Source organism: Hesperophylax consimilis, chromosome 8 (genome assembly GCF_061612785.1).
Source record: "Hesperophylax consimilis isolate HC1 chromosome 8, BYU_Hcon_1.0, whole genome shotgun sequence".
Taxonomy (NCBI): Eukaryota; Metazoa; Arthropoda; class Insecta; order Trichoptera; family Limnephilidae; genus Hesperophylax; species Hesperophylax consimilis.
The window spans coordinates 5,214,087-5,228,472 of record NC_142843.1 but is presented as its reverse complement, the minus strand read 5'-3'; the positions used below and the strand labels follow the sequence as shown (position 1 = coordinate 5,228,472).

The 14,386-nt window shown below is 34.5% G+C and overlaps 1 protein-coding gene and 2 non-coding genes across 4 annotated transcripts in view; all 3 read left to right on the top strand.

Moving 5' to 3' along the window:
* The window catches only part of EcR (Ecdysone receptor), a 690,636-nt gene that overhangs the window by 641,093 nt on the left and 35,157 nt on the right, over positions 1-14,386 (top strand). The gene's annotated exons all lie outside the window — the stretch shown is intronic.
* On the top strand, positions 11,862-11,980 carry LOC149421465 (5S ribosomal RNA). The gene has a single exon (XR_016302579.1). It is a non-coding gene; the product is annotated as a 5S ribosomal RNA (ribosomal RNA).
* Positions 12,303-12,421, top strand: LOC149421464 (5S ribosomal RNA). The gene has a single exon (XR_016302588.1). It is a non-coding gene; the product is annotated as a 5S ribosomal RNA (ribosomal RNA).

Sequence of the window (14,386 nt, the reverse complement as noted above, 5' to 3'; positions counted from 1 at the left end):
AAAGAATATAATGTTGTAGGATACGAAAAATAATTTTAAATACGAACTTCACAAATTCCGCAAGAAACTGTTCATTTTTCAATGCATGTAAAAAATGACATCTTCAGTAATTAAAATATTTTACGAACTACTTAAAACACGATAATCACAGGCAAAAATCTGTTTATTCTTGCAAGATACTATTCCATACATACAAATTATCTCGTAGGTTCTGCACACTCAGGCAGCTATAGATATCCAAGGTTTGCAGGTCTTCCGCTCTGGCGCCACTAGTATGTTTTGTATGAACCTAAGAAATATGACGGATGGTTCCATATGTGCTGTATTTATAACGCACCTATAAGATTCGGAATGATCATTTCGGACTCGCTCTTTGGAAGTAGGAGTATCACTCGGATTGGTGGAATTTTTAGCAGCGTGTTTGAATGGTGCGCTGTTTACATAATTATCATACAAGTTTGTCTTATATCTTTATGTTTTTATGGGAAGTAGTTCACTACACAAACGCGCTTTAGAGAAAACGGCCACTGGATTTAGTAAAATTTAGCCATGAGTGTCATTATCGTCCAGCTGTAAACTAGCGTCGTTCATACCTTTATTCCCTGTATCGATAGTATTAATGTGATCTCGTTTAGCGCCCACAGCCCACATGCCTGGGACCGAGGCCTCCCTTCGGGCCTTCCCGCCAAGGTTAGTCGGGGCAGGTTTATCCGTATAATATATAACTAGTTCAGCTCATAAAGGTAACTGCCGCTCGTCACTCGAATTCCCCGCTGAAACTATGCGGGATCATTTCACCCGCAGACGCAGAAGGCTCAATAATATTAAAGCGAAGGATAAACCTCGTATCATTTTGCGATCGTTTCGATGTATTTTAATGCTGCACTTGTTTCCATTTTTTTCGTCAACCTGCTTTTGTAAATAGTCATACGAATATTCGCAAAGAAAACAGTGTAAACAATTTGATAATATTATTATTTTGGGATAGCCTATCTGCAAACAACCCAAAACATCTGTTAAATAAAAATTATATTTTATTGACATGTTTTATTTTAAAGATTTTTTATGAAAATTGGTTGAAAAATATGATAAATTGTAAAATCAAAATTCCTTGCCTATCAGAATATGAGAGGCAACCTTTACCAGGAACTTTGTTATTATTCAAATATTATAAACTTTCATGGTAAACCGATCTTTTTTCCTATGCACACGCCTTACAATATCGTCTCATGTTCTACTTTAGATTCCCAACAATAATAACTTAAAGATTCTAATTCTGGTGAAGGAAGGCTTCTTCTAAAATAGGTCAATAGTTTAAATAAATATGGTGGGTTAAAACTTAAATATCTTTGAGGTGGTATTTCACCATCTTATCGATAGCTTATCCACTCTCGTCCAGGCTGTCGCCCAATGGCAGGTTGCTCCCGTACACAATATATGGAGAATTTCCCTCAAGTCACTATTTTTCTACCTTAGCCATTAATTATTTGTTTATTTATAAATATACGTTACCCTATAGATAAGCTATCAAGAGGATGGTGAAATACCCTCTAAATATAATACATCTTTAACAAAATTAAGGGACGACCTCATCGCTTAATCAAATCAAAAATGTAATTTTTTATTGTTATTATGAATTACATTTTCTTTATTTTCTTTGTGATCAATTTGTAGTTTAAAGAAACATACGAATAGAGATAGTAGTGACGTGTGATGAGTTTCAAACTGGCGCTAATTACCTCTCCTTGGACCGTCTATTTGCCTGTTCTGGTGAATTTTCCTAATGGCCGGCAGCTGTTGAACGTGTAAGGCCTCGCTAATCGACATGCTAATTTCCACGCAGGCTGTAATATTCTAAGCATTGAGGATCGAGGATGTATGGCGTTGTTGTTTTTTGCCCGACTACACATATTTTACCACACTAACCTAACCTGACTCCAGACGATTTGCAGTTGGCTGGTGCAACCTTAAACGATCCATTATTTATAGTTTTTTTTTAAAGAAAGACAAACATTCCCGGGTAGCCAATAATATGACTTAAAATGTTTCTTGTAGATGATGCAGAGGAATTGGTAATTAAGGAATTTCTAATAGTTTACTGAAGGGGTATTTCACGATTGTCTTAGTATCTTATTCGGTAACCGATCCTATGTATGAGTGGTGGCTATGCATCGGATAAGTTAGCCGAGTTTTTTACCTATTGCGAATATTTATTTAATAAAACGCATCCTATTGATAAGGTATAAAGCATATTGTGAATAAACTACGAAAATATTTTTTTTTCGTAGTTTTTTCACCATACTCTTTTACAACTTTTTTATGAATTAGATTTCCGACTGACTACAACGTGATTTTATTTACCACATATCATTTATAGCGTTTATATTTACAATAAATAGTATTGTATAGTAAATTAAATAATTCAATGTTGATTAGTTACTGTTCTTGATATTTTCAACAGCTTTCTCAAATTGATTGGTTTCGTGAATGCTTGTTTCATTTCACGCTCTCTGCACGTACGCATTATTCCTCCCTGATTCAACTAACACCTTCAATACAACATGTATCATTATTTCACGCATCAGTTCATGAAGCTTGCATAAAACAGTTCAAAATAAACCCCTGCAGAACACAGAATATGGCAAATATAAAAATATAAGTTTTCAGTGATTAACTACCGTAACAGTGTCATTGTGCCCTTCTTTCGACCAAAAATGATTGTGATTTAAACCAGAACAACCGCCCTTTCGGGATGGACTTAATAAAAACATTAAAATTATACTGGTTAACCACCGAAAAATTGTCGTGATTAGTGTACTTGCCTTATTCATCCACACGTGTTTACAATTCAATCCGGGACACGCGCCCTTTTCGGATGACTATCAGCGATTTCATGCCAAATTTCGGCAGTGTAAAGTGTTTTTATCAGCGAATTACTTTCAAATCGCACCCCTGTTATTAGCTGGTTCAAGAAGCACGCGAACCGTCGGTTCCGCGCCGCTGCTCTTATTCGGAAAAATGTTTCAGCAAAAAATATTTACACTCCTAACACGGTTTTTAACTTCTTATTAATGGGTTTGCTCTTTCGTGTTCGGGCTTCGATTTAAATTTATGGGTAAGACGTGAATCAAATTGTAATTATAAAACATGTGTATTATTAGAATGTGTTTACGTAAGTATGTTTTGTACAAACTAAATCTTAAATAAGAATTAGCTCGTTATAAATACCGGATAAAGCATATTATACATGGGTACATGTGTTTTTACTTTTGGCTTGAATTTTTATAGCTAGAAATTTACTCGTAACAAGATGAATACGTAATTTTTCCATTATATATTTTTTGAACTGTAGAGAAATATATGTATGAATGTAAACGTTGCTTTAAATGGATTAAGCCGTGTTTAGTGATGGATCTTATTAGCCAGGTTCATCCTAATCTACTTCTCCTCTCTATTCTTTAAGTCTCACAATTATATATATCCCACTTGGTATGCCATTGTCTCACTGGCTCCGGACAGTCGGGAGTATTTAAGAATCTTGTATTGTATTGTCAGTACGAAAGTTAACAGTGGAAACGATTTTGTTTTGATTAATTTCTACTAAAACACGTGAAAATCTAATATAATAATGTGATATTTTTAAGTCCTGAAGAACACCCTTCACTTGGATATGAAGGCGTGTTTTCCAAATGTTCGCCCATCTTGATAATTTTTTTTTTTATTTTTTTTTTTTTATTAACGACAATTATAATTAAAAAGTTAAGTATATTATTCGCAGTCCTCCTCACTAGGTATTCCTGTTCCGAGGCGGACTGTAGGTTTTTGTATAGGTGTAGATCGTGATTTCCTTGTTAATTTCTACAAAAAAAAATTAAAAAATTGTCTTCACATTTGTTCAGTTCATAATTTTATTGATTTCCTCATCTTCATGTTTACTTAGCCATAATTTGATGTTGTTTTTAAATTTTTGTGTCTCCGTTGTGTTTTTGAGTTCAATTGGCAGGGCATTATATAGTTTTGTAGCATGGAAATGATGATTTTTCTGGCCAAAAGACGTTTTTAATTTTGGGATGTTCAATAGTTTTGAGGATTTCTTCCTTGTAATATAGTTGTGTTGGTCGGCAGGGTACTCATATTTTTCTGTAAATTTGATTAGAGCATTTTTTGAGTATAGTTTTATTATACTGAACACTTTAAAATTTTTAAAAATGTCTTTTGATGGAGTTCTTATGGGTACTTTAAGGATTATTTTTATTATTGCTTTTTGAGTTTTAATAAGCTGCTTCATGTGGATGTTTGAGGCAGATCCCCATCCAATAATCCCATATTCTATGCGTGATTGACAGAGAGCATAGTATACCTTATATAAATCATTTATACTTAGTACATTGCGTATATTTCTAAAGTAGTATATAAGCTTTGTGAGTTTATTTGTGATACTATTTATGTGGGAGTCCCATCGAAGATTTTCATCAATTTCAATGCCGAGATATTTTATACTTCTAGAGTGTATTATGGTGGGGCAGTGGCATGATTGCGTTTCGTTTTTTCCTTGACAATCATGTAATTTTAGAGCATAATCCTCAGCTGGTTGTCCTCTAGCCGTTATAGAAAACGTTAAATATTTAGTTTTGTTAACATTAAGTGTGAGTGAGTTTTGCATAAGCCATTTTTGCAGAAGGATAAGCCCGTTTTCAGCTTGTTTGTAGGTGGTTATCCAATCACTTTCATTAAATAAAATGACAGTGTCGTCGGCAAAACTAATGATTTTTCCGTTGGTGTGTAAGTTGCAGATATCATTTATATATATCAGAAATAATAAAGGTCCTAGGACACTTCCTTGCGGTACACCGTAATTGATTGGGAGAGGTTTACTTTTACACTTGTCAATTTTAACACACTGTGAACGTTCTGACATGTAACTTATCAGTAGATTTAGAGTTGTGTTTGACATCCCAATTGTTTTAAGTTTCTTGAAAAGGATTTTATGGTCTATCGTGTCAAAGGCCTTTTGCAGGTCTATCAAAATTGCAATTTTTAAAAATTGCATTAAATTTAACATTCAACGTATCGCCTTTGTCGATCTTATTCCTCCAGATGTATAATTTTCATAATTTCGGTTTAATTTTGCTGGGTGCAAATAAGTATACTCCATAATAATTGCTGCAGGCGTTTTACTAATGTTGCAACGAAAGCGAGTTACAATAATTAGCTCTCACTGGCCTTTTATAATCGTTGTAATGTAATGTGTAAACTACGCGTATTTTTTTATTTTATAAAATTTCATCTACATCTGTCGTCATCAGTTATTTGTGCAGCGGTAAATAATTAGTAATGTTAGAATGATTCACATCTAATATTTATAGTAATTAGTAATATATGTAACAATCTGTCATCTAAGAACGTATCCAGTGAATACGAGTATATGCCCAACCCAGTTATTGAATTAGAGCTTATCGGTCATGATGACTATATACCAACGTTCTCTACGAGGTTTGCGGTTGTGCGGCCGCACATGCGTTAAATATTGTCCACACACAAGTTTTCATCTTCCGCACACATCTCGAAAAAAGGAACGTGTCATTTTTGTCAACAATTTATAAATTATCCCTTGTTTGAAGGTGTTTGTTTGTCTTTTATTTTTTTGCTTGTATATGATAAGTATAGAGCTACATACTACCTTTTAACGGCGACTGTTTTATTGCTGTGAGGAACCATGTATATATATATATATATATATATATATACATAATTTCAAGAAAATGTCTTAAGTTTGTTAGTATTTCCCGCTCCCTTATGGCCCGGTACAGAAATGACACAATAAAAAAATAGTTGTAAACTAGTATGAATGTATTACGAATAATTATTAACCAATGTGAAGGAACATTATCCGTTAGAAAATTGTTTGTTTTTCTAATCCAAATATTTAAATCCAAGAATTACTACACATGGAGAAAAACCAGTACGGCTTTTTTATAAAGATACTGTTGAAATGTACATGACCATTTCCAAATAAAATATTAGTAATTCAAAATATGTCTGAACGCATGTTCAACGCAGGTGGCCTTGTCCGAATAAATACAATGGACGAGTTGCAAAAATATTATTATTTTGAAGAACACGTGTTCCGACATCCTTATAACAAATCCGTACTTTAGCGATAGTTTGTTATGAAATTTGTCGAATCTTACTTTATAGGCCTCTAGCCACGTTTCTAACAGGAAAACTATTTGCACCAGATTTTTAATAAATTATTAATATTTCATATCAGAGTTTTCTTCGTGGTCAGTGATGGGGGGAAGAAAAATGAGATTGCATTTTAATCACCTATTATCTATTCAGGGTATTCAGTATGGTCAATCGATAAAGATTTTAACAAGAGTGTCGGCAACTTGTCATCGCTCCTCAAGCACCGCTGCAGATCGCTAACTTGCGAACAACAAACAGTTCACTTCGAATAAATTAAGAACACTTAACCTGTTGTTTGTTCATTAGCGATCTGCAATCATGCATGGGAACGATAACAAGTTACCGATGATGACAAGGTGATGTTATGTTACACTAGGAAAAGTTAAAGTGATGGGTAAATTACAGTTTTTATTGGTTAGTTTACTGTGTAAGGGTAATCCATTATAGGTCACAAATAAATAGTATTGTAGATGGTGCTCGGTTAAATTAGGGTCAAATGCATACCAGGTAAGTAAGTAAGCACGGAAGTAAGTGACCTACTAGGTAAGTACGGTACTGTTTATTATCCCCATATATAGTTAGTATGGGTAATCATTGTAGAAATGTATTATATATTTTTACAGCGTCCTTGGGGGTGATTTTGTACAAAAACGGCGCTTTAAAAATCATGTAATTATTATTTTTAGTATAAAAGAGATGTAGAATTTTTCTAGTCTTTTTCACTAGGAGATCTTGTGCTGAGGAAGACTAGGTTTTGGATAGAGGGGTTTCAGCGACATCTATGATATAACTTTGTGGGACAATAAAGACAGGTACATGACTCTGTTAGTATAGAGCGAGACATAGATTATAGTTGTATAAAAGCCCATGTTTTAGTTTGATCTCGTTCTCACATCTCAGCTCGTAACGAGTAACCACGTATCAGTAATCTTTGTACTTATATGAAGTTGTCAGAATGAGTCCAAGTAAACAATAGTTTTAAATGACAGCAGTGATTTTAAATCTCATAATTTCATGTCTTTTTGACTTCGGTGTATATTTGTGGTTTACTTGAATTGAATTGAACCAACAGACCCTAACGACCCTCGACTACTCAGTAATCACCACCGTGGACATGGACGGAAGAGCTTGACGACGTGAAATTCGCCCAATTAAAGCCGCTAAATTCCTGACATTATCGTGTTTAAATTTGGCCGCAGCAATGTCACGGTCGAGGTCACTACTTCGCGTGTGAACGAACCCTTATCGCCTCATTTTCGGTGCATTAACACCTCTCGAATTTGTATCAATTTGCCAAGTTACCTTATTTTTTTAATTCATGAGAATTTCTGCAAACGAAGGAATTAAAAAAAAAAACGTTACGTAACTGGTTTCTTTCCGGTGGGTTGCTTCAAAGGGATTTTATGTGCCAATTATATATTTTTAATAGGCCATTGTTCAGAACCGATCACCACCAGGTTCTATTGAATTAATATCCTTTTACATGACATCAAAAACTTAAAATTGAGTTTTGTATTTTCGTAAAAATGTTAACCCCATAAGTGGCAATTATTTCGCTTGTAATTTGTATATTTAAAGTTTTTTTAAATCTTTAATTCATTGTTTAAAAAATGTATTTAATGAGATAGCAATGAGGGTTTTTGTAAGGATGTACTTGTTTTGTATTATTTTCTTGAGTCCACTCACGCACAAAGATAAGTCTGTATTGAGTGTTTGAAGTAAAATAAATTCTCATGCATTTTTAATTACACGGTTTTAAGACCGCGATCAAAGTATGCACATCGGGTTGTCTTCGTTATTAAAAACCTTTTTATCTTCCGATGCATCTCCGGCAGAGCAGAGAAAGATAATCCAACCAGGAAGTCTGTTCATAATGTTTTATTTGTTCAAAGTCACACAACCTTAACGTGAATGTATTCAGCGAATTAAATTGCCTCGCCGGCTAATAATAATGAAATTGTTATATTTTTACGGCCGAAACTGATGACGGCCGCGATAATTGAATTTTATTGTTTATTGCTCTTTTGGCCTGGTAACTAGTAGCAGGATTTTTTTTGTCCAGGTGTTAATACAGTAATAAAGCTACCTACAACATTAGGGAACACGAACAATGTCGTAAGCATACACGGAGAAAAATGACTATTGCTAATTTATTAAGAGTCTCTTTATATTATTGGTATTCTGGTAAAAAACGGGATTGCAGGCCATATGAACGAATTAACAGGTTTCCTGATAAAGTTTTAGTAAATTAAGAATACATTATCATGATTTCGGAACACGTGATAATACGATCGAAATTTAGTAAAACGTTAACAGGAAACCTGTTAATTCATTCGTAATACCCGCAATCCCGTTCTTTAACGGATTACCAATAATTTGAAGAGATTCTTATTAAATAAGTAATACTCATTACTCTCCACGTACGTGAAATATTCGCATTTCACATGACGTTAAGTTATTCAATTTAATTGGTAAACTAATTAGACCAACGCGCTGGCAAGCAGGAAACCCGAAATCTTTTCAAAACTTTGTTTGGTAGGTACCTATCAATTTTCTCGGTACCGCCATGTCAACAGCACGATTTGCGTTGACTTGAGGCAATTTGAATTTTCGCACACCTTGGAATTGTGATTCGTTTTATCTGCGTTCTGCATCGGATAAATTCACGAATCATTCCCCATTGTTGGTAAGACACGGAGAGCATACACAGCGAGACGGTGACGAAACGGGTGTTAGCCGATTGCCCGCTTCGCTTTTCCCCGGTCCGCTGATGGGCACGATGATGCCTCTACCAATCCCAAGAGCCTTTATTATGTGACTTTATTTAATACGACTGCTTTTGTGCTCCGATAACGACACTGGACCAGATTAAATGCCCAATAAATTCCAAATTTCCAGTCATCCCAGGTCATTTTGTTACCATTAACAACATGGTGCCAGAAAGAAATTACACAGGCGTGAATTTCACGTGGGTTATATTACACTTGTAAGAATAACATACGGACGGAATAGCACATGAAGGAAATTACACGCGGGAGAATTATACTTACTCTACCTGCGTATCTATAATAATTATACACGTCAAAAAATCTATTTTAAAATATGTGCGAAATTGGATTAGGTTGGGTTTTAAATAACGACATAATTATATACCTATAATAAAACTTAGTATTATTCAGAATCAGAGTTTGTTTTTCTATATATTCTATCAAGGGCTTATATAAGTGAGGGTTTTATGGGGTCTAAACCCCCATCGGCCCCAGTATTGCGTAGGAATAAAATAAAATAGCACTTACTCATAGATTACATTCCTGGAAATTACAATATTTTTATTTACACCATCTCTTTTATCAACGTAATAAGTTGTAGTAATTAGAGGTCCCAACAAACTTTCTAATAAATCCCCTCCCCCCGCTTCTCCCTTGCCCCACATCAGGGTCGAACCCTCCCATGTGAATGATATAGCTACGCCACTGTATTCTATACTATGAATATGTATTTTTAAAGTCATAATATTTTCACTTATATTCCTTATAACGTGAGATTTTACCAAAAGCGCGCTTTACCAATATTCATAAATGAACCTATGTAATTTCTACTTTAAACTTCTTGGCAATCCATCCATGGATGATATTTACATTTCAAATTGGAGCACACATATCATAGGCAACATATTTTAAAACACCATCATTTAGTCCTCAAGCGTGCTTTGTAAAACCATATAACCAAAGTTTTAAAATAAATCTTATCAACAGGACACAGGCAGTGTGGTGTGTGAATCTCAAATAACAGGATACAGCAAGCAGACCTAACGGTTAACGTTACCCAAGCATCTTTTCACAACCTCCCACAGGAATCAAGTTGTTAGTTTAACATCCTTGTGACACGTTTTCTCACCTTTACTCCTCGCCCCCTTAAAGATACACCTGTCTGCTGATGGAGGATAACCATTTTAACACGCTTGACCTTTTCAATACCAATTTACAATACAAATTGTTAGTGATGATACAATGACACAAGCCTTATTGCAGGTGGTTGGTTGGTTGGTTTGTTGGTTGGCTGACTAGTGTTGTAGGGCACTTGTCAAACATTAAAGAACACGTGTCGCCGGTTCGGTAGTTCAGCGGTTCGGTAGCAGGTTCTGGCAGTGTCCTTCGCTGGGAGCGCAGGCGGCCGTGCGCGACTGATTTATGTTCCCCATCTAATTATTTGGTGGAAACACCTCGCCGACACAATGGGTCGCTCTCCGCGGTGAGAAAATAATGATCGCTCACTGGCCGTAATCCGCCGATCCATCCAGTGACGGCCAATCAACATATCCTCGATTTATTTGCACAAATATCTACCACTTTTTTTCACACTTTGAATTAAAGATTCAATATAGCAGCAGCGCCTTGGAAGCAATTTATTTACGGGCGCCGATAAAAAAAAATCCAATTATATTGTCTCAAATGTGAACTTTGTTGTGCTGATTGGACAATATTATTTCGGGACTATCCGGAGTTTTTTGCTGCATCTGTCGGTGAAAATAAATAACTCCTCTGATATTATATTGCTAATTCAATCGTATTTCAGTTTCTCAATAGCTAATTTGACCAACACTCAATTTAACAAGTGTTTAATCAAACTTATTCGATAAATCATCATCATATCCTTTTCGTAGTCCTGTCGGGAGAGCCATTATTGCAGGACCAGTCTCTCCTCTTGGGGTTTCTCTGTATGTTTTCCCCAGCTTTGTTTATCAATCACCTCAATGTCTTCCCTATGGAAGAATTTCGTACCATAGTTGTTCAGCTGCCAACCATGCCACATGCAACTATGCACATGCCTTAGTCATAAGTCACAATAGCCACTCATTTGAACTTGTGTTTGATAAAAAAACGTAGAAGGGTACGATGCCAAGTACAAATTGGAATATTGGAGTTTTATACTACGAAAATAACTAAAAAAACACTCTCGTTTTTATTTTCTCCAACATGTCAACATCATTGCGATGCATTTTCATACTGGGGTCAACAGCGACGTACATAAAACACCCATTGATTTATTTTATTGCTATCTTGACAATGCAAATAATAAAGATAAACGCGAAACAGATGTATTATTTTATTGTTGCCTTAACTTTAGCAATGTTTTGAAGGGTCATCCACTTATCAAACTCAGCAAGTATTCGTGGAAATCTGTTCACGTCTGACGCAACTAAAATGAGATATGCTTAATTGCTATAAAAGCACAATAATAATTCACAATCCGTTTAGTACTAACAATTGATATTTAAAATGGACTGTATTTGAATGAAAAAAAAAATGGGTGTGTCAAGCCTACGCAAGACAGAAGTGAAACTTCTAGTATTCTTCTCTCTCTCTCTTTTCATTTCATTCTCTCTTTTTTTCTGTCTATTGACATATTTATAAGTAGCATGTGATAAAAAAAATTAAAAGTTATAAAAAAAGAAAAAAAAAATTAGTTAAAGCGGGGATCGAACCTCGGTTCTTCACGACCACAGTCGTGCGCTCTGCCTGTAGACAGCGAAGATGAGTTAGGAGAGTGAGTTAAACTAGGTATATAATATTTACACCTTGCTAATGTTTTCAGTATTATTAGGGCTTTTTTATACTAATTTTCATATATTTATTGGCAGGTAGAGTAGAAATTAATATTGTTTAGCGTTTGCCAACGACCATACCATGTTGAACACACCGGTTCTCGTCCGATCACCGAAGTTAAGCAACATTGGGCGCGGTCAGTACTTGGATGGGTGACCGCTTGGGAACACCGCGTGCCGTTGGCCTATTTTTTATTTTAATTTCATGTTTTTTTTATTTTTTTATCATTACTATAATTAATAATATCATAAAATTCTTTAACTTTTCAAGTATGCTACAGGCCTAAAATATTACTTAGTGGATTGATATTATGGTCAACCATTGAAAAAAAAAATTCCTACAAACTTATTAATGTAATTACGATCTTTTTCAAGCGCGTATGTAATGATTATTTTTATCAACCTCGCACACACCTTGCTAATTTTTTCAATATTATTAGGGCTTTTTTATACTAATTTTCATATATTTATTGGCAGGTAGAATAGAAATTAATATTGTTTAACTTTTGCCAACGACCATACCATTTTGAACACACCGGTTCTCGTCCGATCACCGAAGTTAAGCAACATTGGGCGCGGTCAGTACTTGGATGGGTGACCGCTTGGGAACACCGCGTGCCGTTGGCCCATTTTTTATTTTAATTTTATGTTTTTTTTCATTTTTTTATCGTTAACATCATAAAAAATTTTATATCATTCTTTAACTTTTCAATTATGCTACAGGCCTAAAATATTACTTAGTGGATTGATATTATGGTCAACCATTAAAAAAAAAAAATTCCTTAAAAACAAAAAAATAATATTCCATGGCCGAGAATCGAACTCGGATCAACTGCTTCGAAAGCAACTATGCTGACCATTACACCACCAACGCCAGTTGTCGAGATGAGCTAAGAAGCATTTATATTTTACTTCAAAACTTTTACTACATCAAATGAACTTTAATCGGTCCCGCATTTTCGTTTCGGTCATGAGTTGGTTTTACTCCTCGAAATTGCATGACGCGCGTAAAGAAGTTTCACTTCAAAAAGATCAATCGATCGTTTTATTATCGCAAGGAAATACGAGGAAAGAGAAAAGGAAGCCTTTGCCTGGTGATGATGTTGGTTTCTTTTCGGAATCCTGCTGGTTTCTTGAAGATTCTGTAGTTTACTTATTGTTCATAGGTGTACATCACAAGCATCATTAATGTCGGATTATCACAACATGAATTCTGTTTACATTTAACACACGACACTATTTAACTTGGGGATGATATTTGCACTATTTTACTTCAGTTTTCATGAGATTATTGATACAAGCTGCAAAATAATATGTAATTTTGATTATGACGAACAATTTGAAGATCATCAAACAAAGGACACTGGCGTCAGTCTTCTTTTTTCAATTCTCGTTTCTTCTAAGGTACAATTCATCAAATTTCAATGTTGATTTTCATGATCTGTGAAAATTCTATTCAAGTTTTTTTATTATTTCAATTTTGTGAAACAACTGGCCAATAATGATATTAGAACAGAACTTGAATAGAACACTCACAAATCATGAAAATCAACTTTGAAATTTGATGAATTGTTCAAATTCTGTGAAAAATCCCGTCCTAAGGACGGGTTGTTTCAGAGAATTTGAACAATTCATCAAATTTCAACGTTCTTTTTCGGGTTCTGCGAAAGATTTATTCAAGTTCTGTTATTATATCATTGTAGGCTAGTTGCTTGACAAAACTGAAATAAAAACAGAACTTGAAAAAATCTTTCACAGAACTTGAAAATGAACGTTGAAATTTGATGAATTGTTCAAATTCTCCGAAACGACTCGCCCTAAGACTTTTTGGAAACTAACAAAAACAAGTGAATATGCAATTTTAATAGGAACTGGGATGTGGAATAATCATTAAACTGTTTTTCTTTATGATATTATTTTTGAAGTCACTTGTTATTTAACCTCTCCTAAGAATATTTTTATTGTTTAAGTAATGCATCATCCCATCGTCACGTGTTAGATTCAGCAAAGTGGAATTTGATGGATTTAAATAGGTATTATTACACAGTGAACAACAATATTGTCTCGCAATTTGACACAAAAGAATTGTACACGTTTACACCACCTAACGGCCATATGTCTGTTTCCTTAACTGGTCTATGTGCCTAGTCGATTATATTATCTAAAGTAGCATTTCTGAGAAAGCCGAGGATGCGGCAAAATAATGTTGATGGTGTTGATTTTACCGTTTCTTATGTAAATACCCTTTTTAATACCACAATCCTAAACACATTTATTATATATTTTTTTCAATGATTATATTTGTCACTAACCGGCGCTGGTGGGACAATGTTACGTTAATGTTGTAAAAATTATACAATAATATTAAAATTAATTTATTATTTATTCATTAGTTTGTACAGGTTAAAAAGATACACGAATATTGACATTGCCTATTTTACACCATATGATTCTCCAATGGAATAAATTATAACGTTGAATAGTCTAGGCGGGTAGTTCGTATCTTGAAATACATATTTTTAGATCTAAAATAGCACCATCGATTATAATTTGAATAAAAGACCAAAGTTCATATCTATCAATTTCCTATTA